Source organism: Euleptes europaea, chromosome 2 (genome assembly GCF_029931775.1).
Source record: "Euleptes europaea isolate rEulEur1 chromosome 2, rEulEur1.hap1, whole genome shotgun sequence".
Classification (NCBI taxonomy): Eukaryota; Metazoa; Chordata; class Lepidosauria; order Squamata; family Sphaerodactylidae; genus Euleptes; species Euleptes europaea.
The window spans coordinates 22,297,397-22,320,717 of NC_079313.1; positions in this window are offsets into that span (position 1 = coordinate 22,297,397).

Below are 23,321 nucleotides of genomic sequence, written 5' to 3' on the forward strand. Positions count from 1 at the left end.
GCCAGGGCTGTTTTGGCCTTAGAGGGAGGACTCCATGCACTCAGGCCCGGCAACAAAGATGGGGCAACTTACTACCATGCAACCGGCATGACTTAACCAGGCCCGGCTGCTTGCTACTGTTCAACTGCAGCCACCCAGTGTGATGCAGCAGTTAAGTGTTTCAGACAAGGATCTGGGATACCCAGGTTTGATGCCCCATTTGGCCATGTAAACTCAAAGGGTAACTTTGGGCTAGTCACACACTCTCAGCCTATCCAACCTCACAGAATGGTTGTGAGGACAAAATGGAGGAGAGGAGAATGATGTAAGCTGCTTTGGATCCCCATTGTGGAGAAAGATGTGAAGTAAATAAATAATTAATATAGCTGAAAATGGGGGAGCAGATAAAAGGTAGACTCGGAAGGAGAGAAAGAAGCAAGGAAAGGTGAAGATATGGAATCTGCCAGGAGGAGACAAAGAGGAAATAGTATGGGGAGGGGATACAGGGGAAAGTGACATATTCCCCAAATCCTTGCAGTTTCCCTACTGTGCAACTGGACCCAGCTCTACAAGCATGAAGCAACTTGGCCAGAATTTTCCTAGGGAGAGGCTGCTATGGGAAGGAGGGAGGGAAAGTTGAAGATGGGAGGGGGCAGATAAAAGTAAGATGGGAAGGTGAGAGCGAAGCAGGAAAATGGTAGAGGCTATAGGGGAATTCATGGAAAGGAAATAGTGGTGGAGGGCAAAATTAGATGCACTCTGCAAGTCTTCGTGAGTTATTCTACAATATATCATTTACAGCAATTGTGATCTATATCAATATCCAGTAAGAAATAAGGATTACATTTTATCAAACAGCCATACAGAACAGGATGTGACAACCAGCAGGCACAAAGATATGAAACTTATGGAACCAGTACTCCTAAGGACATTTCATAATAGATTTCAGATATACTGATTTTATGGTTCACCCAATACTGATTTTTTTCACCTAAAATTTAATCCTTAATTCATTTTCTACTCATCAAAAAGATCAGAACATTGCAACATCTGATCAATTGCCAGAATGATAACACAAGATATGTGCATTACACAGCCAAAGCCGCAATACTCAAAGATCTTTCCTAAACTGGCAACAGTCACAGTACTCAAGTCTTTACAGTTTAGGGTGACAATTCAGGGAAAGAGAAAGCTCCTTCCTTCCCACAACAAAAATTGTCTTCCAGAATAATGAGAGAACACAATGCAAAACAGAAACATTGCATAGGCCTGCTTTCTTCCTCTCTAATTTCACAACAGTTTTGAGGGAACTAATGTTGATATTTCCTAATAATGTAGGACTTGCACAAATCAGAGAAGATCCTGGTTAAAATTCAGAGAGAACTCAATGTATATTCTTCATCTCCTTCTATCTTTGACATGTGGTATGATCTGATTTTTCTTTGCTGGTTTTCCATGGAACTTCTAAAAGTTCACAAAAGCCTACAGAACCAATTATTTCATTGCCTTGAAATTTTATAGCCTCTGTTTATACCTTGTAGGTTTTAATTCTACCACAGACTATGTTGCTCAATGGCTGCTACAGTTTCTTCTTTTCTATCTTTTTGTTAGGTCTTGATCTGCTGCTGTTTTGCAGTTATTGTTTTTAGCTGTTCAGGCATAATTGTTTTATAAGACAGATATGTTATAGCTTTTTAAAATTTATTGTAAACTTCTTAGCTTATTTACAAATTCAATGGCAGGGTATACTTTCCCCTAATAACTAAATGAGGAAATTGAGCATCTGGAATTTGTTAGTTGAACTGTCCCTGGTGCTTAATTTCAAGGGGGAGAAGGAGAGAAAAGAGGAGTGTAGTACAGTGGTTAGGAGTATCAGATCTCAATGGCAGAGGTACAGGCACAACCCTTCCATCTGCTATGGACAGTCACTCTAATTTAGCCTTACCTACCTCACACATTTTGCCTTGACCTGGATGGCCCAGGCTAGCCTGATCTCCTCAGATTTGAGAAGCTAAGCAGGGTCAGTCCTGGTTAGCATTTGGATGGGAGACCACCAAGGAATACCAGGGTTGCTGTGCAGAGGAAGGCACTGGCAAACCACCTCTGTTAGTCTCTTGCCATTAAAACCCCCCAAAAAGGGGTCGCCATAAGTCGGCTGCGACTTGACGGCACTTTGTTTACACACCTCACAAATTTATTGTGAGGACAAAACAGAAAAGGAGTAACGAACCTGTGCTCCTTGGAAAAAGGGCCAGATAAAAATACACGCCAGTCTTATGCATATTTTAGAAATGTGCTTTGATTTAAAACACCTATGGCAATAGATCTCATTAACGAAATGACCAATTCAAAATCAAATCAAAAAACTTTTAATGGCATAAAAGAAGCAGATTAGGTTAATAGACTACTTATCAAGTTCAGTATAATACAGTAGTAAAATTCACTGTAAACACCAAAGTAACACATACAATTGGTAAAGCTATTACTTGTCAATACAGGGATACATAGTTAATTTTTTTGCCAAATATTCGGCAACTGCTTCAGTCGAGTTGGGGCACTTATCAGCTAATAAGAGTTGGGTGGTTATTTATTTGGCATTTGAACCTAAGACAATTCTATTCTGTTACTTGAAAGGTGGGACAGCATAGAAAGATCTGGAGATCCTTCTTGATCTGCTTACAGCAGCTAAGCTGTGTAGAGCTATCAACAAGAAAGAGCTGAAGCCGCGCTTTATAGATATGATGGGAAATTCTGTTAAGAACCCATTACATAAATTTTAAGACCACGGCAAGCAATGTACCAAATAGACCTGTAGATCTGTTTCAGGATGAAGTTATACCTTACGTTTTGTCTAGACAGGATTGCTCCATGATGTTTATTAGCTTTGTAACAGAACTTGTAATAATAAAATATATTTCAAGGATAGCTAGCTGCCAGGGTTCAGATCTTTCTGAAAGCAAATAACACTTCCAATCTGAAAGTTTCCTCCTTTGCAGAGAGGTCTGGTCTAGACATGCAGCTGAACGAAGTGGTAGAACAGGCTGTCCCACTTCAGAATGCTGGCAGAGTCAAGCTTTTAATGCTTCTTTACATAGATATAAAAAAACACCGCCCTGCAAATAACGAATTAGAACATCAGGGTGAAAGACTTTGGCCTGGACCTCCGCAGATTGTGGAACTCTGTTGCTTTCCCCTGCAGCCTGAAGCGGCACCGTCCATCCCACCCCTTCATTCTGCAGCACATCTAGGTAAGGCCAGAGCGGGGGGGGGGGGGGGAGAAGCAGCAGGTCTGTAGCGATTCAGCAATGAACAGCCCTCTACACATGCTCAGAGGGTCTTTCCCCCATCCACATCCTTTGAGCAACAGAGTACCACGCTCTCTGTAGCAGTCAACAACTTCGGCCGGGGAGGGCGTGTTATAAATCACTAAATAAATAAATAAATAATAAAAAAAGAGTCCAGTAGCACCTTAAAGACTAACAAAAATATTTTCTGGCAGGGCATGAGCTTTCGTGAGCCACAGCTCACTTCTTCAGATACCTGCTCTCTGTAGCAGTCAACAGCTTTGGCGGGGGGAGGGCGTGTTATAAATCACTAAATAAATAAATAAAAAGAGTCCAGTAGCACCTTAAAGACTAACAAAAATATTTTCTGGCAGGGTATGAGCTTTCGTGAGCCACAGCTCACTTCTTCAGATACCTTCGGTATCTGAAGAAGTGAGCTGTGGCTCACGAAAGCTCATACCCTGCCAGAAAATATTTTTGTTAAGTCTTTAATACCCTGCCAGAAAATATTTTTCTTAGTCTTTAAGGTGCTCCTGGACTCTTGCTCTTTTCTACTACTGCAGACAGACTAACACGGCCGCCCACTGTCAAATGAAAAAAAAGTAAAGTACACTCTGCACATGCTCAGAGCCCCTTCCACCCATTCACCTCGACTGTCGAGCTCCTGAAAGACCCCTCTGCCCAACACACGAAAGGGGTGGATAGAAGATGAGACCCTATTTCATTTCCTTCGCCTCCCCTCACCACAACTGAAACGGGGAAGTTGTAAGGTAATTGGCCAGCATGTTCTGCCCCCCCCCTTACAAGACAGGGTTGGTACATCCCTCCTTATTCTCTCCCCCCCCCCCTTTACTACAGCCACATGAACGGATCCACGGGGAATTATGAAGGCAGCCCGGCTTCTCTCCCCCCCTCCCCCAACCCCTTTGGCCCTCCAGCGTGCGCGCGCGCTCCCTTCGCTCCCCTGCCCCCTCCCTCTCCTCAACGGTTACTTTATCACTTACGCAACCGACGAGCGCTCACGCGCCATCCCCGTTGACTGGGCCAGCCGGCACTGCCGCCACCGCCAGCGGCCCCCTCTCGGCGAGCTGCCCCCCCTCTCTCACACACGCAACATGGTACCGCCCATCTCGTCCACCCCCCCTTCAGCCAACGGGAGCGCCCGGCGAGGCCACGCCTCCCTCCGACGGCCGCCCAGAACGAGGAGACGTCGCGCGGTTTCCTCTCGCGCTAAACGCGGAGACGTCGCAGCCCGAAAAGAGTTCTTTCGGAGCGACTCGGCCACGCCAATGGGAAGCCGCTGTCCAATCATGCTGCTTTTCTCCCTTCTCTGCGAGCCAATTGGAAAAAGCGCGCTGTAGAATACAAGGCGAAGTGGGTGGGGCCTCGCGCGGTGCTCCTGTTAACCGTGTCCTGGCTGGAGAAGACAGGCTGGGAGTAAAAATCCCATTTGATAATACGATGCTTACTTTTGAGTAGGTCTGCTTATGCTTATGCATCCGAATTAGCAAGAAGTGCGTTGTTTCCATCCTAGCTTTCTCAATATAAAACCCATCTAAGTGAGAAAATGAATCTAAGTGAGAAAATGAATAAATATGCCTTCTGTGACAGTAAAATGCCCCTATACATGCATTTACCTTCCAATCTTAATACGGGGGTGGGGAGGGGGGCTGTGGCTTAGTGGTAGAGCATCTGCTTGGCATGCAGAAGGTCCCAGGTTCAATCCCTGGCATCTCCAGTTAAAGGGACTAGGCAAGTAGGTGATGTGAAAGACCTCTGCCTGAGACCCTGGAGAGCCGCTGCTGGTCTGAGTAGACAGTACTGACTTTGATGGACCCAGGGTCTGGTTCAGTATAAGGCAGCTTCATATGTTCAATAGCTATTGCCAGGCCAGACTTTTGTCTACAGTTTTATTTTGGAGCTATCTAAAATGGTACTACATTTTACAGTATATTTGCTACTGTAGAAAGTATTTGTGATGCCCAAAGCACTCTATTATCTGTGGTAATCATTCATAGTCTAATGGATGGTTACATTAATTAACATTTTTATGCAACACATTTTAGCAACACAACTAATTGATGGCCAGCTGTAAAAATGAACAAAGACAAAACATAAATGCCAAAGCATTTAAAAAGGTAAAGGTAAAGGTGCCCTGTGCAAGCACCGGGTCATTCCTGACCCATGGGGTGATGTCACATCCCGACGTTTTCTAGGCAGACTTTGTTTATAGGGTGGTTTGCCAGTGCCTTCCCCAGTCATCTCCCCTTTACCCCCAGCAAGATGGTTACTCATTTTACCGACCTCAGAAGGATGGAAGGCTGAGTCAACCTTGAGCCGGCTACCTGAAACAGACTTCCGTCGGGATCGAACTCAGGTCGTGAACAGAGTTTGGACTGCAGTACTGCAGCTTTACCACTCTGCGCCACAGGGCTCTTCCAAAAGCACTTTTAGTTGCACAATAATAATACATAGTTAACTGTTGTGCTATGGTTACCCTTTAACAATCATTCACCTCCTGCCTTGTCTACACAAGAAAATCCAGTTAAATGATTGCTATAGCACAGTAAGCCCCCATATGATGCCCAGCCTCCCTCGGAGATGTTTAGGCCCAGGCCTGGAAGGGGAGTCATTGCCTTTCATAGCATTCTAGGAATCCCCAAAACTACAGCAAATACTATAGAGTAGGTTTGCCAGATTCCCCCTGGCCACTGGCAGGGGTGGGAGGGAAATTGGGTCCGTTCGTAGAGATTCACCCTGGCAGGGGGGTTGCTGTCACTTCCAGATCTTCACTAGTGATATTACAATGTCAGCAAAAGCCTCCCCCTTTGGCGGTCGGTGGGCTTTTCCTCCCAGCTCATGTGTATGACTGCCCTGTGCAGGTGAATGCAACCCAGCCCCTCCCTGTGCAAGAACCAGAGGGTCCTGACGCTCTCCCCGTTCTTGCAGTCTGGCCGACGGTTGTGGCTGCCGCGAAGCACCCCTAATGCCACCGCCGCCTGCATGTTAGGCACCCACGGCCACTACCGGGTCACCCCAGATTACAGGGGACTCAGGAGTCACAGTCATCTGGCTCCTGGCGACTCCATGCAACTTTCCCTGACAGTAATGCTAAGGGATAGTGTGGTGCTTGGGTGCCACTAAAGGTCGTGCTGCTGACCCAGGGGTCCCTGACACGGCAACTCAGTGGCCCATATTCCCTCCACGGCCGGCCTTGTTGGCGCGACGACTCCTGAACCAACCCGACACCTCCCCTCGCCATCCTGCAGCGCACAGGCCCCGCCCTCGCCCTGGCAGCCCCCACCTCCAGCCTTCTGATAGCCCTGCTTGGCATTGACTGGGAGGGCAGAATGGAGGGGCTGTGGCCATCTTGACATACACCCCTACCAGCACCATGGGCGGGGTGCCTCGGTTCTCCTCCATCTTCCCAATCCCCTTCCTGTGTGTCCTCCTACTCCCCAATCCCCAGTGCCTCCCAATAAAGATGATATCGCTGAAGGCCGCACCTCCTGACTCATGTCTTAGTGGCGGGGGAGCGGCGGGTGGGTAGGGGTTGCCACGGCAGACACGGCACTCCCAGACGCCAGGGAGGGATGTGGGCGCCCACTGAAGGGGTGTTTCTGGTGCCGTCTCCACAGTGGGCAACGCTTGGTGGCTTTACTCTTGTGAGGCTGAGATTCAGCGGCTGGCCAGCTCCCACAGTGACCACAGAGCCAGAAGGGAGGTCGAGAGGGCATGAGTTGGCATTGCAGCACTGGCCACCCTTGTGGACATTTGTCTGGACGCGCCGATTTCCAATGCCACCGTGTTCGGGTTTTGGGTGTTGGCCACGTGTCTGTGCAATACGGGTCCCTCACCAGCTGCCTGCGCCTCATCGTGGTCGAGGGCCGCCGCACCAGCCTACTGGGGTTTGAGTGGTTCAAAGCCCTTGGACTGAATATCACAGGCCTCCACCACCTCAGTCAGGCGTCGCTCGACTCTGTCTGGTCTGAGTTCGAGGATGTTTGGCGTGGCCCCCTGGGTTGCTACAAGGGGCCGCCTGTCCTCCTCCTCATCGACCCTGCCGCCTCCCCCATCCGCCTGAAGCCCCGCCGCGTCCCCTTCACACTCAAGGACCGGATCGATGCGGAGCTCGATCCGCTCATCGCCCAGGGCGTCCTGGTTCCGGTGCCCAACGTGAGGTGGGAGACTCTGATTGTAACTCCATTGAAGCCGAACGGGGACATCCTCATCTGCGCGGACTACAAGTGCACCCTGAATCGGGCTCTTCAGAGTCACGCGTATCCCGTGCCTGTCGTCAGCCACCTTCTGGCATTCCTCACTGGGGGCCGGGTCTTCGCCAAACTTGACCTGGCCCAGGCGTACCAGCAGCTGCCGGTTGACGAGTCTTCGGCGGAGGCGCAGACCATCGTCACTCACCGGGGCGCTTTCTGGGTGACCCACCTGCAGTTCGGAGTCAGCACTGCCCCGGGGATATTCCAAAACATCAGGGAGGACCTCCTGAAAGGCTTGCCTGGCGTCGTCCCGTATTTCGATGACGTCCTGATTGCCGCTGCCTCCAAGGGGGAACTCCTAGACCGCGTCCGCCTGGTGCTCGGCCACTTCAGGACTGCGGGGCTCACCGTCAAACATTCCAGGGTAAGACATTCTTGATTATCATGGACTCCTACTTCAAGTGGCTGGAGGTGGTTGACGTGGGTTCCATGATCTCGAGTGTGGTCATCCATGAGCTGCACAAGGTCTTCGCAACCCACGGCTTGCCCGACACTGTGGTCTCCAACAACAGGGCCCAATGTATGTCCTTCGAATTCAAAGACTTCATGGCCAAGAACTTGATCCGCCACGCAACCTTGGCCCCGTTCCACCCCGCCACCAAAGGGCAGGCGGAACGCATGGTCCGAACGACAAAGGACGCGTTACGGCGAATCGACCGCCGTGACTGGGACAGGGGGCTGGTGGACTTCCTCTTAGCTCAGCACACCACACGCAGCTCCGCGACTGGCAAGAGCCCCGTGGAACTCCTCATGGGTCGGCGGGCAAAAACGCTGCTCGACCGGCTGCACCCTGACCTGGCGCCTGAGTACCCGGGCCTCAAGGACTCGACCGCCACACTGAGGGTCATTGAGCAGGACGACCCCGTGTTCACCCGGAACCACAGAGTGGGCCCCGCCTGGATCCCAGCCACGGTCCAGGACACCACCGGCCCGGTATCCTATTGGGTAGCCACCCTGGAGGGGCGCATTCTGCGGCGCCACATCGATCAGCTACGCCGCCGCCCTGCTGACTTGCCGGAAGCAGCCACGGTTCCAGCACCACTGCCAACCCCCGTCACCAGAGAGCCGGAACAGCCGGAGCGCCCGGAGCCACTGTTGCAGCTGCCTGCAATGGATAACACCGATGACCCAGCAACCGAGGGTGAGATTGATCCGGCGCCAACAGACCGTCCAATGGCCCCCATCCCGGCGCCGCGCCGTTCCCAGCGGAACCGCTCGCGGCCGAGCTACCTCCAAGACTTTATTCTATTTTATAGCAAGTCTGGATTGGTATTGCTGTCATTCAATGTTGGAGTATTCCCAGATAACTTCAAATGTTCAGTCTTTTATAACATTCTGTGGCGGGTTAGAGAGATATGCTTTTTGAGTTTTAATCTGTTACCAAAATGTAACTTTTATCAATGATTGTTATACGGATTTTTTATCAGTTCTTGTAACAGCCTTTGGCCATATGCAATAAATCTGAACCTGAACCTCACAGGGTTGTTGTGAGGATAAAACAGAGGAGAGGAGGATGGCATAAGCCGCTTTGGTCCCCACTGGAGAGAAAGGCGGGGTACAAATGAATTAATTAAATAAATAAAAACAAACCTCTTCAGCAAAATAATTTCCCCTCCCCTCTTTCCCTTCCTTTAACTGGCCTGGAACTGCTCTCAACTATCTGTGCCTTCTGGAGCATATTTACAAAAAAAAAAAAAAATTGCCTACCTGCTGCCCTAAATATGCAGAAATCCTTGTCCGTTTTGCATTTGTTGTGATCAGTATGAGCCACCCAATCATTAATAGGTCTGCGCTGTTCATCCAATATGGGTGGCTAAAGAAATGCAAGAAAGGTGGAGTTTGTTACTGTGGTGAAAAAATGTAACTCTCCTATTTAAACAAATATTGAGAAACACAGGCTGGCCTGGACACGTCATCCTCTAAGGATGTAACGAAACAGAGAAGGACAAAAGTATGAATTCTATAATAGGAAAGAGTTTAATTGTACTTAAACAGAGACGGAAATCATCAGCTTTCTAAAAAGAGATACATAACCATTGGGGAAAATATAAATATAAACATAAATAGAGCACAATTGCTCATATATTTTCCTTATACTAGGGGCCATGGACTGGCAGGCATTAAGATAAAGTTGCCATATTTAAGAAATACTAGTCTGTGTATCACTCTGACCTGGATGGCCCAGGCTAGCCTGATCTTGTCAGATCTCAGAAGCTAAGCAGGGTCAGCTCTGGTTAGTTTTGGATGGGAGACCGCCAACGAATACCAGGGTTGCTGTGCAGAGGAAGGCACTGGCAAACCACCTCTGTTAGTCTCTTGCCATGAAAACCCCAAAAAGGGGTCGCCATAAGTCGGCTGCGACTTGATGGTACTCTACACACACACAGTCTGTATATCACCAAGAGGATATCACTGTATTTTAAAAGTATACATAGAGGCATTACAGTTTAGGTATCATTTTTTTAAAAAGGTGACAAGTCTACCAAGTTAGAAAGACAAATCGGATAAAAGCCTTTTGGCATAGATAAGCACACTCTTGGAATGTATTTCAAAAACCTATAAAATTAATCCACTTTTGAATACATTTAGCAGTTTGGGAGATAATATCTATAATATATTCATTTTAATATCCAGATATTGAAAGTAGGAGTCCCTGTACTATCCTTATTGTCCAACACAATTGAGGGAGCGGGGGTCTAGGAGGATTTTAGTGTACAGTGGTTGGAAGTAAATATGCCCCCCAAAAGGCACACTCTGAAGGCTGATGTGGTGGTGTTGCCTTGCTCTAGCATGAGTCTATTGCCTTAAACAATGACCTGTTCCCTGAATTTTGAATCTTTATTCCTGATTTTGGTCTCTCAAGGTAGAATTGGGTTCTGTTGGTGTACCACCTACCGTTCTGCCTACCCTTGTGCCATCTACCTAGGGTTGCCAACATCCAGGTAGTAGCTGGAGATCTCCTGCTATTACAACAGACCACCAGCTGATAGAGATCAGTTCACTAGGAGAAAATGGTCGATTTGGCTATTGGACTCTATGGCATTGAAGTCCCTCCCCTCCCCAAACCCTGCCCTGCTCAGGCTCCACCCCAAATACCTTTGGCCGATGGCCAAGAGGGACCTGGCAACCCTACATCTACCCCTCTGTCTTCCTGCCTGAGCCGACCAAACTGGTCTTGCCACCAGTACTACTGGAATCTTTGCCGTCTGAGCTGGTTCAGGATTTCATGGCCCTCATGTGAACCATGAATGGGTCTCAGTTGACATTGTGCCCAGCACACGTAGCTGGTCACACTTTGCATTGATGTTCTGGAGAAGTTTGGATAATAATGTTCTGGGAGTGGGGAGGTTCTACTTGACTCCATTGTCATGAATCACTTAGGGTTTCTAGTAGGGTTACCAACCTCCAGGTATTAGCTGGAGATCTCCTGCTATTTCAACTGATCTCCAGTCGATAGAGATCAGTTCACCTGGAGAAAATGGCCACATTGGCCATTGGACTCTATGGCACTTAAGTCCCTCCCCTCCTCAAACCCCGCTCTCCTCAGGCCCACCCCCAAATCCTCCCGCTGGTGGCAAAGAGGGACCTGGCAACCCTAGTTGCTAAGCCCGGTATGGCAACCAACAGGACCAGGGTGCGTAGTAGGGTTCCCAGACCCTCAGCGGGGATTGGGGATCCCCCACTTTGGGGCCCCTCCCCTAGCACCATTCAGCGAGCCGGTGGGGGGACTTACCAGCAGCAAACTGAGGCCTAGGCTGTTGCTGGAGCGGTGGACTCTGATCTAGAGAACGGGTTTGATTCCCCACTCCTCCACATGAGCAGCAGATGCTAATCTGGTGAACTGGATGTGTTTCCCCACTCCTACACATTAAGCCAGCTGGGTGTCCTTGGGCTAGTCACAGTTCTCTTCAAGCTCTCTCAGCCCCTCCTAACTCACAAGGTGTCTGTTGTGGGAAGAGGAAGGGAAGGTGATCATAAGCTGGTTTGATTCCTCCTTAAGTGGTAGAGAAAGTCGGCATATAAAAACCAATTCTTCTTGTTCTGATGATGTGGACAACGCACTTGATTCACTAAGACCTACCAAGTGTTGAATATTAATTGTGGATAAAATCAGTCACATTTAAACAATAAATATATGGCTGCAAATAGCTTCTATATATCTACAGAATACACTGAAATTATTATGTAATGCTATTGATTGTCTTACATAAAAAGTGTAATACTACAAGTTTTGAGTAAAACTTAAGAAGCATTTCACTCATGCCAAAACAGAAAATATTTATTTGGTGGTTTTTCAGCCCTTCACCAAATTTCTGGTATTTTCATTGGAATTTTTTTTTGAGGGAGATGGCCTAGGGAAAAAGGGGTGTTTGTGTGTTTTCCTAATTTTTTGGGGGGTGCAGTGTTGCACTCATACATCTTTTTATGAATGTTATGCCCCTTACAAGTAGGGTCGCCAACCTCCAGGTGGTGGCTGGAGATCTCCCGCTATTACAACTGATCTCCAGGAGACAGAGATCAGTTCACCTGGAGAAAATGGCCACTTAGGAAGGTGGACTAGATGGCATTATACCACACTGAAGTCCCTCCACTCCCCAAATCCTGCCCTCCTTAGGCTCCACCCCTAAAATCTCCAGGTATTTCCTGACCCGGAGCTGGCAACCCTACTTACAAGCTTTCAGATCCACAGCTCAGGTCAGAGAAGGTACATTTTGAATGACTGCCTGTGACTTATACAGTGGGTTGCTGCAACCCCCCTCCAACCTCTAGAGGGAAAGGTTTACCTCACTAGGAAATTCAGTCCAGATGACAGATCATCTTGAGGAAGGCTGCCTTTTTAATGGCAGCCGCAAACAGAATAACAAAAGCCACTTTTACGGTGCAATCAAATATCAAATATGGGCTGAAGGCCAGTTAACAGCATGAAAAAAAAACTTAGCTCTGCAAATCGCATATCCGCTTTTGAAGATCAGTAGAGTTGCCTCAAGAGTTTCCCCAAAGCAATGTAGAAATTTCATTCAAAACATATGCGAAGGTTTCATATACCCTTAACAAGGAGCGCCTTTTACCACTCTACCTGAGAAGGCTGCCTGAGAACATGACAATCGCTGGCCATTCTTTAATCACTTTCAGGATACGCTACTACACTCTATTTCAAGGGTGTCGAACTCATTTGTGAGGAGGGCCGGATATAACATAAATGTCACTTGGTTGGGCCGACTATGTGTACCAAACAAACAAACAAATACCATAAAATGCCTGTGTCCTCTATAAATTTAGGATCTCTAGTCCCTCGCATTAATTTTTTAAAAAACATTTTAAACTGGGGGGGGGGGGTGACTTCCTTGGCTGGTGAACCCACAGCTGACTCGCCAGCCCAGATCTGGACGAAGTGGTGGTGGCCGCCTTGGCTGGCAAGCTGGAAGCGGGCTCACCAACCCACCACCCTGTCCAGATCTAGGCTGGCGAACCCGCTGCAAGCTCGCCAGCCAAGGCGGCCACCACCATCCCGTCCAGATCTGGGCTGGCGAGCCCACTGTGAGGTCGCCAGCCAAGGCGGCCACCACCAGCCAAGACGCCTGGGAAAGACAGGATGGGACGGGATGGAGTGGGCGCAGTGAGGCTAGTTGGGCTTCTCTGCGCCCAGGAAAGATGAGTTGGTATTTCCAGTGCTGGGTTGGGTGGGTTTGTGGTCTAATTCAGGAGGGGTTTTATGTGGTAAAGCCTATTCTGTTAATTCAACCTTTTAGGGTGGGGTAACTTATAGGCTTGCCCTGACCTGCATGGCCCAGGCTCATCAGATCTCAGAAGCTAAGCAGGGCTGCTGTGCAGAGGAAGGCACTGGCAAACCACCTCTGTTAGTCTCTTGCCATGAAAACCCCAAAAGGGGTCACCATAAGTCGGCTGCAACTTGAAGGCACTTTACACACACAAGTCCTTCTGCTGGCCAGCTGATTGATGGTGGGTGGAGGGGCTCAGAGAGTGGGATCCCCCACCCCTGGCGATTGCCTGGTAACCCCGTCCTCCCCAGACCCTGCCCCCCCCCAATTCCATCCCCCAAATGTCCAGGAATTTCTCAACTTAGAGTTGGCTGCCCTAGGTAGTTGTTTTGCACTTTCTAAGCAGGGTCATCCCTGGTTCGTATTTGGATGGGAGACCACCAAGGAATACCAGGGTTGCTGTGCAGAGGAAGGCACTGGCAAACCACCTCTGTTAGTCTCTGTTGCGAGAATTCTGCAAATTCTCTCCCTTGAGCCCTTTATTTTTTTTCTTTGGACTCCACTGCCCGCTACTTACCAAGGAAAGAGTGTAATAGGGAAAACACAAACCATGTGCTTAGGACAGTTTCAGGCCACACACATATAGCAGTAAAGCATATAGGTTAATTAAACTTACAAAAGGTTGTAAGGCAAAGAGAAGAAGAATACTTAAACAGATTTAACAACACCCCACAAAAAGACTGATACACAAACAGACGGACAGACAATCAGAGCTGCTCTGGGTCATTCCAAAGGAGAGACAGAATGGTTTCTCCCTGGGAAGGACAAAGGACTGGACATTTGGACCGCCTTTTTATAGGCTGGGCCGTGAGGATAGGGTCTCAAATGGCCCCTCCCTGTCACATTCTTTAGGAAATGAGTTTTTGCAAATCACGACTACATTGTTTAGAAATATCTTGTTCCATAATAAGTTTGCCATGTTCAGGTCTCTGATAAATCTTGTTCCGTCCGTCACCCAATGTTCATAAATAATTTCCTCCCTGCGTAAGCAAGCACTCTGCTGTCCGTTTTAAATGACCTTGTCACCCCTGCACATAATTTCTAGGTACCTAATGTGTTCTGGGTGACTAACTGTTAGTAATGCAAATCTCCTGTTACTTTCTAAGGTCAGGATCCTAATGGAAAAGTTGGGGTCTGCTTTCTGAAAGCCTTAGTCAGGTTTTGTGTGACTATAGAGGGCTGCTTTCTGAAAAAAGGGCTGCTTTCTGAAAGCCTTAGTCAGGTTTTGTGTGACTATAGGTTATAATATTAAGGTATGAATGTGGTTATTCTTAACCCAAATTATAAATATTCGCGCCACAGACTCTTGCCATGAAAACCCCCAAAAGGGGTTGCCATAAGTCGGCTGCGACTTGACGGCACTTTACACGCACACACAAGTTATAGGCTTGCACAGATAAAGTCTTACCTACCTATGCATCAAAATGATAGATATTGATTGGTATAAGAAGAAAAGGTCAATCTAACAAGTGAGAGGTAAAATTCTGAAAAGAATGTTAACTACTGTACCATGGAATTCATAATCAGGAGACCTTGACAGGAAAAGAGGCAATAAATGTTTTCAGCAAGTGAAGCTGGTATGTTCACACATTTCTTTTTCTGTCCCACTATTGCCTCAGCTCAAATGCTTCAAAAATAGATAAAATAGCAGGGCACAAGAGATAACTACAGACTATAAAGGCCCCATCATACCACTTTCAGTCCTCAAGGAAATAATGCTCTGCTATATCTTTCTCCAGCATTTTTAGAGAGGTGGTTTCTGGAACAATGAGCACAGCATTAGGAAATGACAACCAGCATCCCTCCTTATGTCCCTTCCCACTGGCAGGCCCCATAGCCTTTCCACCTTCCCTGCTTCCTTCTCCCCTTTCCTCACCAGTCAACTAAACTTTGTCTGCCCCTCCACCAGTCTTCAGTTTTCCCTTCTTCCCCCTGGGCCCAGCCAATTTGCACAAATTATGTGGTAGTGAATTGATTTAGGGTTGCCAACCACCAGGTAGTAGCTGGAGATCTCCTGCTATTACAACTGATCTCCAGCCGATAGAGATCAGTTCACCTGGAGAAAATGGCCACTTTGGCAATTGGACTCTATGGCATTGAAGTCCCTCACCTCCCCAAACCCCACCCTCCTCAGGCTCCATCCCAAAAACCTCCCACCGGTGATGACGAGGGACCTGGCAACCCTAAGTTGACTGGAGGAGTTGTGTGGTTGCTGCCATCGGGCCCAGTTAGGGTTGCCAGGTCCCTCTTCACCACCACCGGTGGGAGGTTTTTGAGGTGGAGCCTGAGGAGGGTGGGGTTTCGAGAGGGGAGGGACTTCAATGCCATGGAGTCCAATGGCCAAAGTGGCCATTTTCTCCCGGTGAACTGATCTCTATCAGCTGGAGATCAGTTGTAATAGCAGGAGCTCCAGCTAGTACCTGGAGGTTGGCAACCCTAGGCCCAGCTCAGTTGCATGGCAGTGATTTGCCTGAGCAGGGTTGGGAATTGGAGATTTTGGGGTGGAGTATGGGAAGGGCAGGGTTTGGAGAGGGGACCTCAGCAAAGTATAACCGCATAGAGTCTGCCTAGGCTTGCCAGGCCCCGCAGCTCCACCGGCGGGAGCTTTGCGGGGCCATGGAGGACGTGCTGTGTGCGTGCACGCACCTCATGTGGCACGTGTGCACACTCCACGTGATGCACCTACTGGTTTACCCAGAAGCAATGCGGACGCTCTAGCGATCCTGGCGATCCCGGCCGAAACTCTATGGTTTCCATTGAGTTTCAGCCGAGGTTGCCAGAGAGTCCATAAACCCGGAAGTGACGCGCGCGCAGCTGGCTGGTGGGCAACCCGGTGGATTGGCGGGATTTTACCCGCCACCACCGGGTACCTGGCAACCCTAAGTCCACCTGCTCCAAGGCAGCCATTTTCTTCAAGGAAACTGATCTCTGTCATCTGGAGATCAGTTGTAATTTCAGATCTCCAGGCCCTACCTGGAGGTTGGCAACCTTACTCCTGGGTGAGTCACATGGCTGCTACTGGGCTGAGTTGAGCTGCTTAAGTTGTTCATAGTGATGTATACTCCTAATTACCTGAATATTCAATTAGGCAATAAAGGAAGGAGGTTGATTGAGCTTACAGCTGGTTTATTGATCAATAAGGCATGCTGGGTGATACCAGGATACAATCAGTAAGCTGTGCACCCTGGTCACACCCAAGGGGGGGCAATGCAAGAGGTTTTATAGACAATTCACATTCCAATCAACATCCTATATAGCTTGTAACTGCCACGTCATTAGCTTATACCCTGCCTGTGTAAGCATGACTACATTAGACCATGGGACTCTATTGCTCCCTTACACGGAGACATGGAAGTATCAGAACGGGAGGAATAGGTGGGAGGGAGGCTGTTCCTCCTTATGTGAGAGGGAACATTCCAGCCTTTGGAATATTTGTATGTAAGGCTGCTTGCTTGATGCTAAAGAGGGGGGTTGGGGCCTCTGACAAGCGGCTTCTTGGCTATGTGTGTAGCTTGGGTGTCTGAACGTGGTTACTCAATCACAACATTCCTCTCTTTTTCTGTTCAACCTTGGGTTCTTCCAAGGATGAAAGAGGTGCATGCAAGGTCGGGGTTCCAGTTAGGCTGGTGTTTAGGAAAGGAACGACGGATCATTTCCTTTCCAGGGACTCTATGAGGGCCATGAGAGGGATGTCAACAGGCATTGCCACTAAGTGTGAGCTGTCAATGACAGACCTTATCAATAGTTCAAAACATGGAATACAATCAAAGAAACAAAATAATGCTTGCAAATACACAACCAATAAAACCACATCACTTTCTTCCAACTTCCCCCACCAATCAATCACAATAGCAAGTCACCCAGGTGAGTCATGCAGTAGCCTCCACTGAACCTTGCTGAGTCATGCACAGTCGCTGGAGTGAGTTGTGCAGCACTGGACCCCCCCAAGGCTAATCAAGTCATGCAAGTTGCAAAGTACTCAGTTGGATGGTGGTTGCCACCAGGCCCAGCCAAACTGAACATGTTGCATGGCAGTGAGATATCCATCACTGAGCCCGGCCAATTCATGCAAGTTAGGCAGTAGTTTGTCACCTGGGCTAGTCGCTGGGTGACCCCTGCTGCAGGGCTGGGCCTGGTCTTGCAAATTACATGGGAGCAAGTTGCCCAGGTGAGTTCAGTGGTGGCTGCCACCAAGCCGGGCCAAATTGTGCAGTAGCAAGTTACCCAGGTGGGTTGTGTGGTGGCTGCCATCAGGCCTGGCTAGGGTTGCCAACCTCCAGGTGGCATTCAATATAGTAAACTCAACTGTAATTATAAGTAGTAGTCAAAAAAAAACTTAGCCTACAACTGTGTTTTTTTAACCTCCAGGTGGCGGCAGGAGATCTCCTGCTCTTACAACTGATCTCCAGCCTCTAGAGATCAGTTCACCTGGAGAAAATGGCTGCTTTGGCAAGTGGACTCTATGGCATTGAAGTCCCTCCCCTCCCCAAACCCCATCCTCCTCAGGCTCTGCCCCAAAAAACTCCCACCAGTGGCAAAGAGGGACCTGGCAACCCTAGGCCTGGCCCAAGTGATTCCTCCTCTATCAAGGGAATGGCAGGGGAGGAGTGTAGGACCCTTTTCAGGCTCCCAGTCTATATCCAACCCCCACCCCCAGTTGACTGCTAGGAATCAAGATTTTGATGGTTTGGCAATGGTGTTATGGCTGCTTAGCAACCACCCCACATGCCCGCTGAGTAGGGTTGCCAGGTCCTACCTCTCCTCCAGCGGGAGACTTTTAAGGCACATCTCGGGATTGCGAGGCAACGTGTGGACGTTCCAACGCGTGTGCGCATCACTTCCGGTTTACAAACTCTTAGTTTGAGTGGCATAAGGCCTTGGACGTCCCGGTGGTAAACCGGAAGTGACCTGCACCGGTGTGTAGGCGCGTGCACGTTTGCCTGCCGACCGTCAGCTGGGGCAAAGGGGCAAACCTGGCAACCCTACCTCTGAGGGGCAAACCTGGCAACCCTACCACTGAGATCTTAGAATGTAGTTTAGTGACATCTCAGTAGCCATTCATTTCTTAAAGCTGCAGACACTGCTTTATCTCCCCCAGTAGCACCTCTAGCCTCTCGCCTGCACCTACCTGCTTTCTTTCTTTCCCACTCTCCGACCCTTTCCTGTTTCTCTCCTTAGCAGAGTCAGTCAGTCTCTCCCCACTCCTTTTCTTTTGGCCTCCCCCATCTTCTTTTTGATACATACTCTGGGACCACTGTTCAGAATCAGATATATTGATGATTGTAATATCAGCTTTTCCCAGCAGGTGGCTCTCTAAGTGCAGTCTTGGCTTTCTCCAGTCCTGTAAAACTGAACTAATTCCAGCTGTGTTTGCTTGGGCTTCCCTCTTTGCTTTTCATCCTGCTGGTGGAATGTGGAAGTCCCGAAGCTGGACTCTGACTGAGTTCTGGAAATGTTATATTGTGCTGATGGACCCTTTGTCTACATTTGGTACAGTAGTGATGGTTGTGGCTAATACTTGATTGACTGCTTAAGCTAGAGCCCATATTAATAGATGGTGCAGATGATCCCAGTAGAAAATAACCATTCATATACAAAATTCAGTGCTGAACCAACAATGGGCAATTAAGCACACCGTACCACAGTTTCACTGTGGTGCTAATTTAACAAAAATGCTATCCTGTTGTGAGCCAGCATGGTGTAGTGGTTAAGAGCAGTGGTTTGGAGCAGTGGACTCTAATCTGGAGATCTGGGTTTGATTCCCCACTAGCTGGGCTAGTCACCGCTCTCTTAGAGCTCTTTCAGCCTCACCTACTTCACAGGGTGTCTGTTGTGGGGAGGAGATGAGAAGGTGATTGTAAGCCGGTTTGATTCTCCCTTAAGTAACAGAGAAAGTCGGCATATAAAAACCAACTACTACTTCTTCTTCTTCTTCACATGCTGTTTTTAGAGCCAGCTAAAGATGCTTGCTCGACAGCTTCTAAGGGAGTTTGAGTGGTAAAAGCCCCGTTGCGAAGCAGTGCTTTAGGGTGTAAACTGGAAGTGACGCAATCACACTGGTGCTGCCGCACACGATCCCGGCTTCCAAGCAGGGCACTGGATAGGCGGGCAAGTGCCCGCCAATCTTAATAACCTGGCAACCCTACTTTCAGTGCAGTCCTAAACAGAGTTGTACCATATTTACTTTCTAAATCATTATACCCTTCTAAATCCATTGAAGTGTGACTCTGCACAGTTTGTATGGTGCCCAGAAATAAATGGGTAGTCAGTGCAGATCTTTAAGATTTTCCTATCGACCAGTATATTTAGCTGGGAGGAAGCGCCACTGAACACAGTGGGACTTACTTCTGAGGAAGCATGCATGCATAGGATTGCACTGTTAGGCTTGTGGCCTCAAACTCAAATCTGAACATCAGCCAGAATGCCCACAAGAAATTACATTTTGTAATTGTAACTGGATTTGGCCACAGTTATAGCAGAAGCAGCAATGGATCTGTGCAATTTTCCCAAAGCAAACATTCAGCTTAAAAACAACCCCAAAAAATGGGCCAATGTACAATCCTGTCAAGAGATAACAGATCATTTATGAGTTTGATATATAATGGACACAGGAGTGGGACCCAAGCCACTTAGGGCTCTGTAAGTTCTAAGTCAGCGGTTCCCAAATTTTTCGGGCCACCGCCCCCTTGGTTCCACAAACTCAACCCCAGCACCCCCTACCCTGTCCTATAAAAAGCATGATTCAAAATAGGGGTTTGCATGACTCACTAAAGAAGATAATAACAATAACATTTCAAAACAGTAACAATTAATTGCACATCTATTCGAAATCAAATTAAACTTCTTAGTTGAAGCTTATTCAACAAAACTGATGAACTTGATCCAATGGTACCAGCTCTTCAAAGTCTGGAATAAAATTCAGGTGGTTTCCCCCAAATTTGCCAGCATGGTGCCACAGCTTGATCTATTGTAAACTAGTGAACAACACAGTTGAAGGGGCCCACCTCTGGTGCCCCCTGCTGCCCCCTTGCCTCTTCGTGCCCCCATAGGTAATCCCATCGCCCCCCAGGGGGTGGTATTGCCCACTTTGGGAACCACTGTTCTAAGCAGTACAGCCTTCTTGGAAGATCATTGTCAACCTGAGAACACCACAGTGCAAACTTGAGCAGTTTCACCCTTCTAAGCTCATTTGACTTCCCTGAACTATGCCAGGTGCAGCTCTGTTTAGGATGGCACTGTCAGTGTTGGATGCTTTCAACCAATCTGAGCAGCTACTTTTTTTGCGGCATTTGTAATAGTTTCTACTGACCTCCTCACCTGGACACTGTAGGCCATTATGTCTGTCCAAGAAGAAAATGATTGCATTACATTCTAGAAACACTGAGTTGGATCTCGAGCCTCTTGCATCGGGGGCAGACTTAGGGTGTTTTTAATGTCCTGTTTTGTTTTTATATTGATAATTGATTAGTTTTTATTAGTTGTAAGGTATTGTGTTTACTTGTAAGCTGCCTTGAGCAGTACTCTGCAGAAGCAGCATATAAATTCCCTAAAGTGTCACTGTTAGTGGATCCTTGTGATCCAAACTGTCGTTTTTAAAAGATATTGAGACCTGACATTTGTACAACCAATGCTTCACAAAATGATGGAATTCAGCAAAGAACCATGATAGCATAAGTGTCATCTATCAAAGGGTGTACGGACAATAGACCACAGAAGAGAAACAGAGAACCTGTAGAGATTATCATAGTGGGATAAATTGTAACAATAAAGCAGCAGCCAAAATAATTTATTGTTACAAGTAGACAGGAGTATATTAATAAACAACAGGAGCAGACGTATAGTACAGTGTGTGGTTATAAAGTCCGAACGAAAGGCCTACCTTCCAGGATTGCTACCAAGTGAATGAGAAGGATTTTAAGCCCTTTGGCCATTCCAGATGAAATCCTCTGCATGCTAGCTTAGAAGTAATCTTAGTGAATTCAACAAGACTTACTTCCCAAGAACTGTGCAGAGGACTGGACTGTAAAGTAACTGTAGAAAAGATTTATCATATTACGGAAAGAGAGTCATTAGTAAGAAAATAACTTTTTCTCAAGCGTCATAAGAACATAAGAAAAACCCTGCCGGATCAGACCAAGGCCCATCAAGTCCAGCAGTCAGTTCACACAGTGGCCAACCAGGTGCCTCTAGGAAGCCCACAAACAAGACGACTGCAGCAGCAGCATTATTCTGCCTGTGGCCCACAGCACCTAATATAATAGGCATGCTCTTCTGAGACTGTAGAGAATAAGTATGCATCATGACTAGTATCCATTTTTTCTAGTAGCCATGAATAGCCCTCTCCTCCATGAATATGTCCACTCCCCTCTTAAAGCCTTCCAAGTTGGCAGCCATCACCACATCCTGGGGCAGGGAGTTCCACAATTTAACTATGCGTTGTGTGAAGAAATATTTCCTTTTATCTGTTTTGAATCTCTCACCCTCCAGCTTCAGCAGATGACTCCACATTCTAGTATTATGCGAGAGGGAGAAAAGCTTCTCCCTGTCCACTCTCTCCATACCATGCCTAATTTTACAGACCTGTATCTCCCCTTAACCACATTCTCTCCAAGCCAAACAGTCCCAAGCATTTCAACCGCTCCTCATAGAGTCCTTTTCAGATGTTCAGTTTTATTGTTCCAGCCATGCACAACAGGAGTGCTTGCTACATGCAATCCTCCCGATATGAGTTTTTCCCATTTCATGTGAACAGGGCAATGGGTGCAATTTCCATGTGCGTACCTCATCGGTATGCACAAACGAAACACCAAAGTTTTGAGGAAACATGTTCACAAGTACCAAAGCTGTGCACACATGGAAAACACTATGTTGCCCCATTCACACAAAATGATGATTGCGAGTAATGTCCACTCCCATTACTTGTGGTTGGCACACTAATACTGAATGTCCAAAAAGGGTGGAAGGGGTGATTGCTGCAAACCTTGGAAAGGGTTCCTCTTATAGACTGTCAGTGGCAGTTCACACACAGTTAACACATTTGAGCTAGTATTTCCCACAGTTTTACATTTTCAAGAGTTTCCCTGTCCTCAGTGCATTTTAACTTGTTTGTGCATTGTTTTTCGGAGCTGTGGTTCACGCACAATTAGCATGGGTTTGTGTTGCCTCCATGAATGTAAACTGAGTGTAAAATAGCTCCCCATTCCACCGTGGGAATACTCTTCACTTAGCAGACCTGGCAAAGATCAAGTAAATTTGCTGATCATTCACATACAGCACAACACAACACATCTTTATTACCCTGGAAACGCACCTGCCTGGAGCTAACGATAGGAAAAAAATTATCACCTTGCCCACAAAACAACCACAATCTTCGTTCCAAACTTGAGTTTCTTTTCTCCCTTTTGAGACCTGTCGGATATTCCAGCCATTGGGACAACAGCCAAAGGGCCAGTGAACTAGGCCAGTTGAAATTTATTTGGGGTGGAAAGAGAATGAGCAGTTTTTCTGTGTCGGGGGTGGGGAGATGCTAAGCAACGGGATGCAGAGTACAGCAATTAAATGCAGGTAGGTTGGTGATGATTTTCATGAAACCCAGATGTGCTTTCAGTTCAGGTTGATTTCCCTTGGAAGGAGTAACAACTAGTTCTGGAATCCATCAGGACCCCAAGCTAAGCCTGGTTCAGGCCATTCGAAGAAGGAAACGCAAGAGAGTCATTAAAAACACATCAGAACAGAACATGTCCAAAACCAGAATCAGAGAGGATGCAAACCCAATTGGCAGGCTTAGCTGGAGCAAAAACCGAACAAGAGTGAAATGCTATAAACATATTTAAAATGCTGCTTTCCTCGTTTCCCTCCATCTGGTATTTTCTTCCCTGTTCAGAGAGGAGTCCAATCTTCTGCTCTCTCATCTCTTTCCCCCCCTTTCTGAGCCAAAAATAAAACGGGAATTAAAGAGCATTATGGGGACATAACTCTAATGTCTGTGTTCAGATGTCACACTA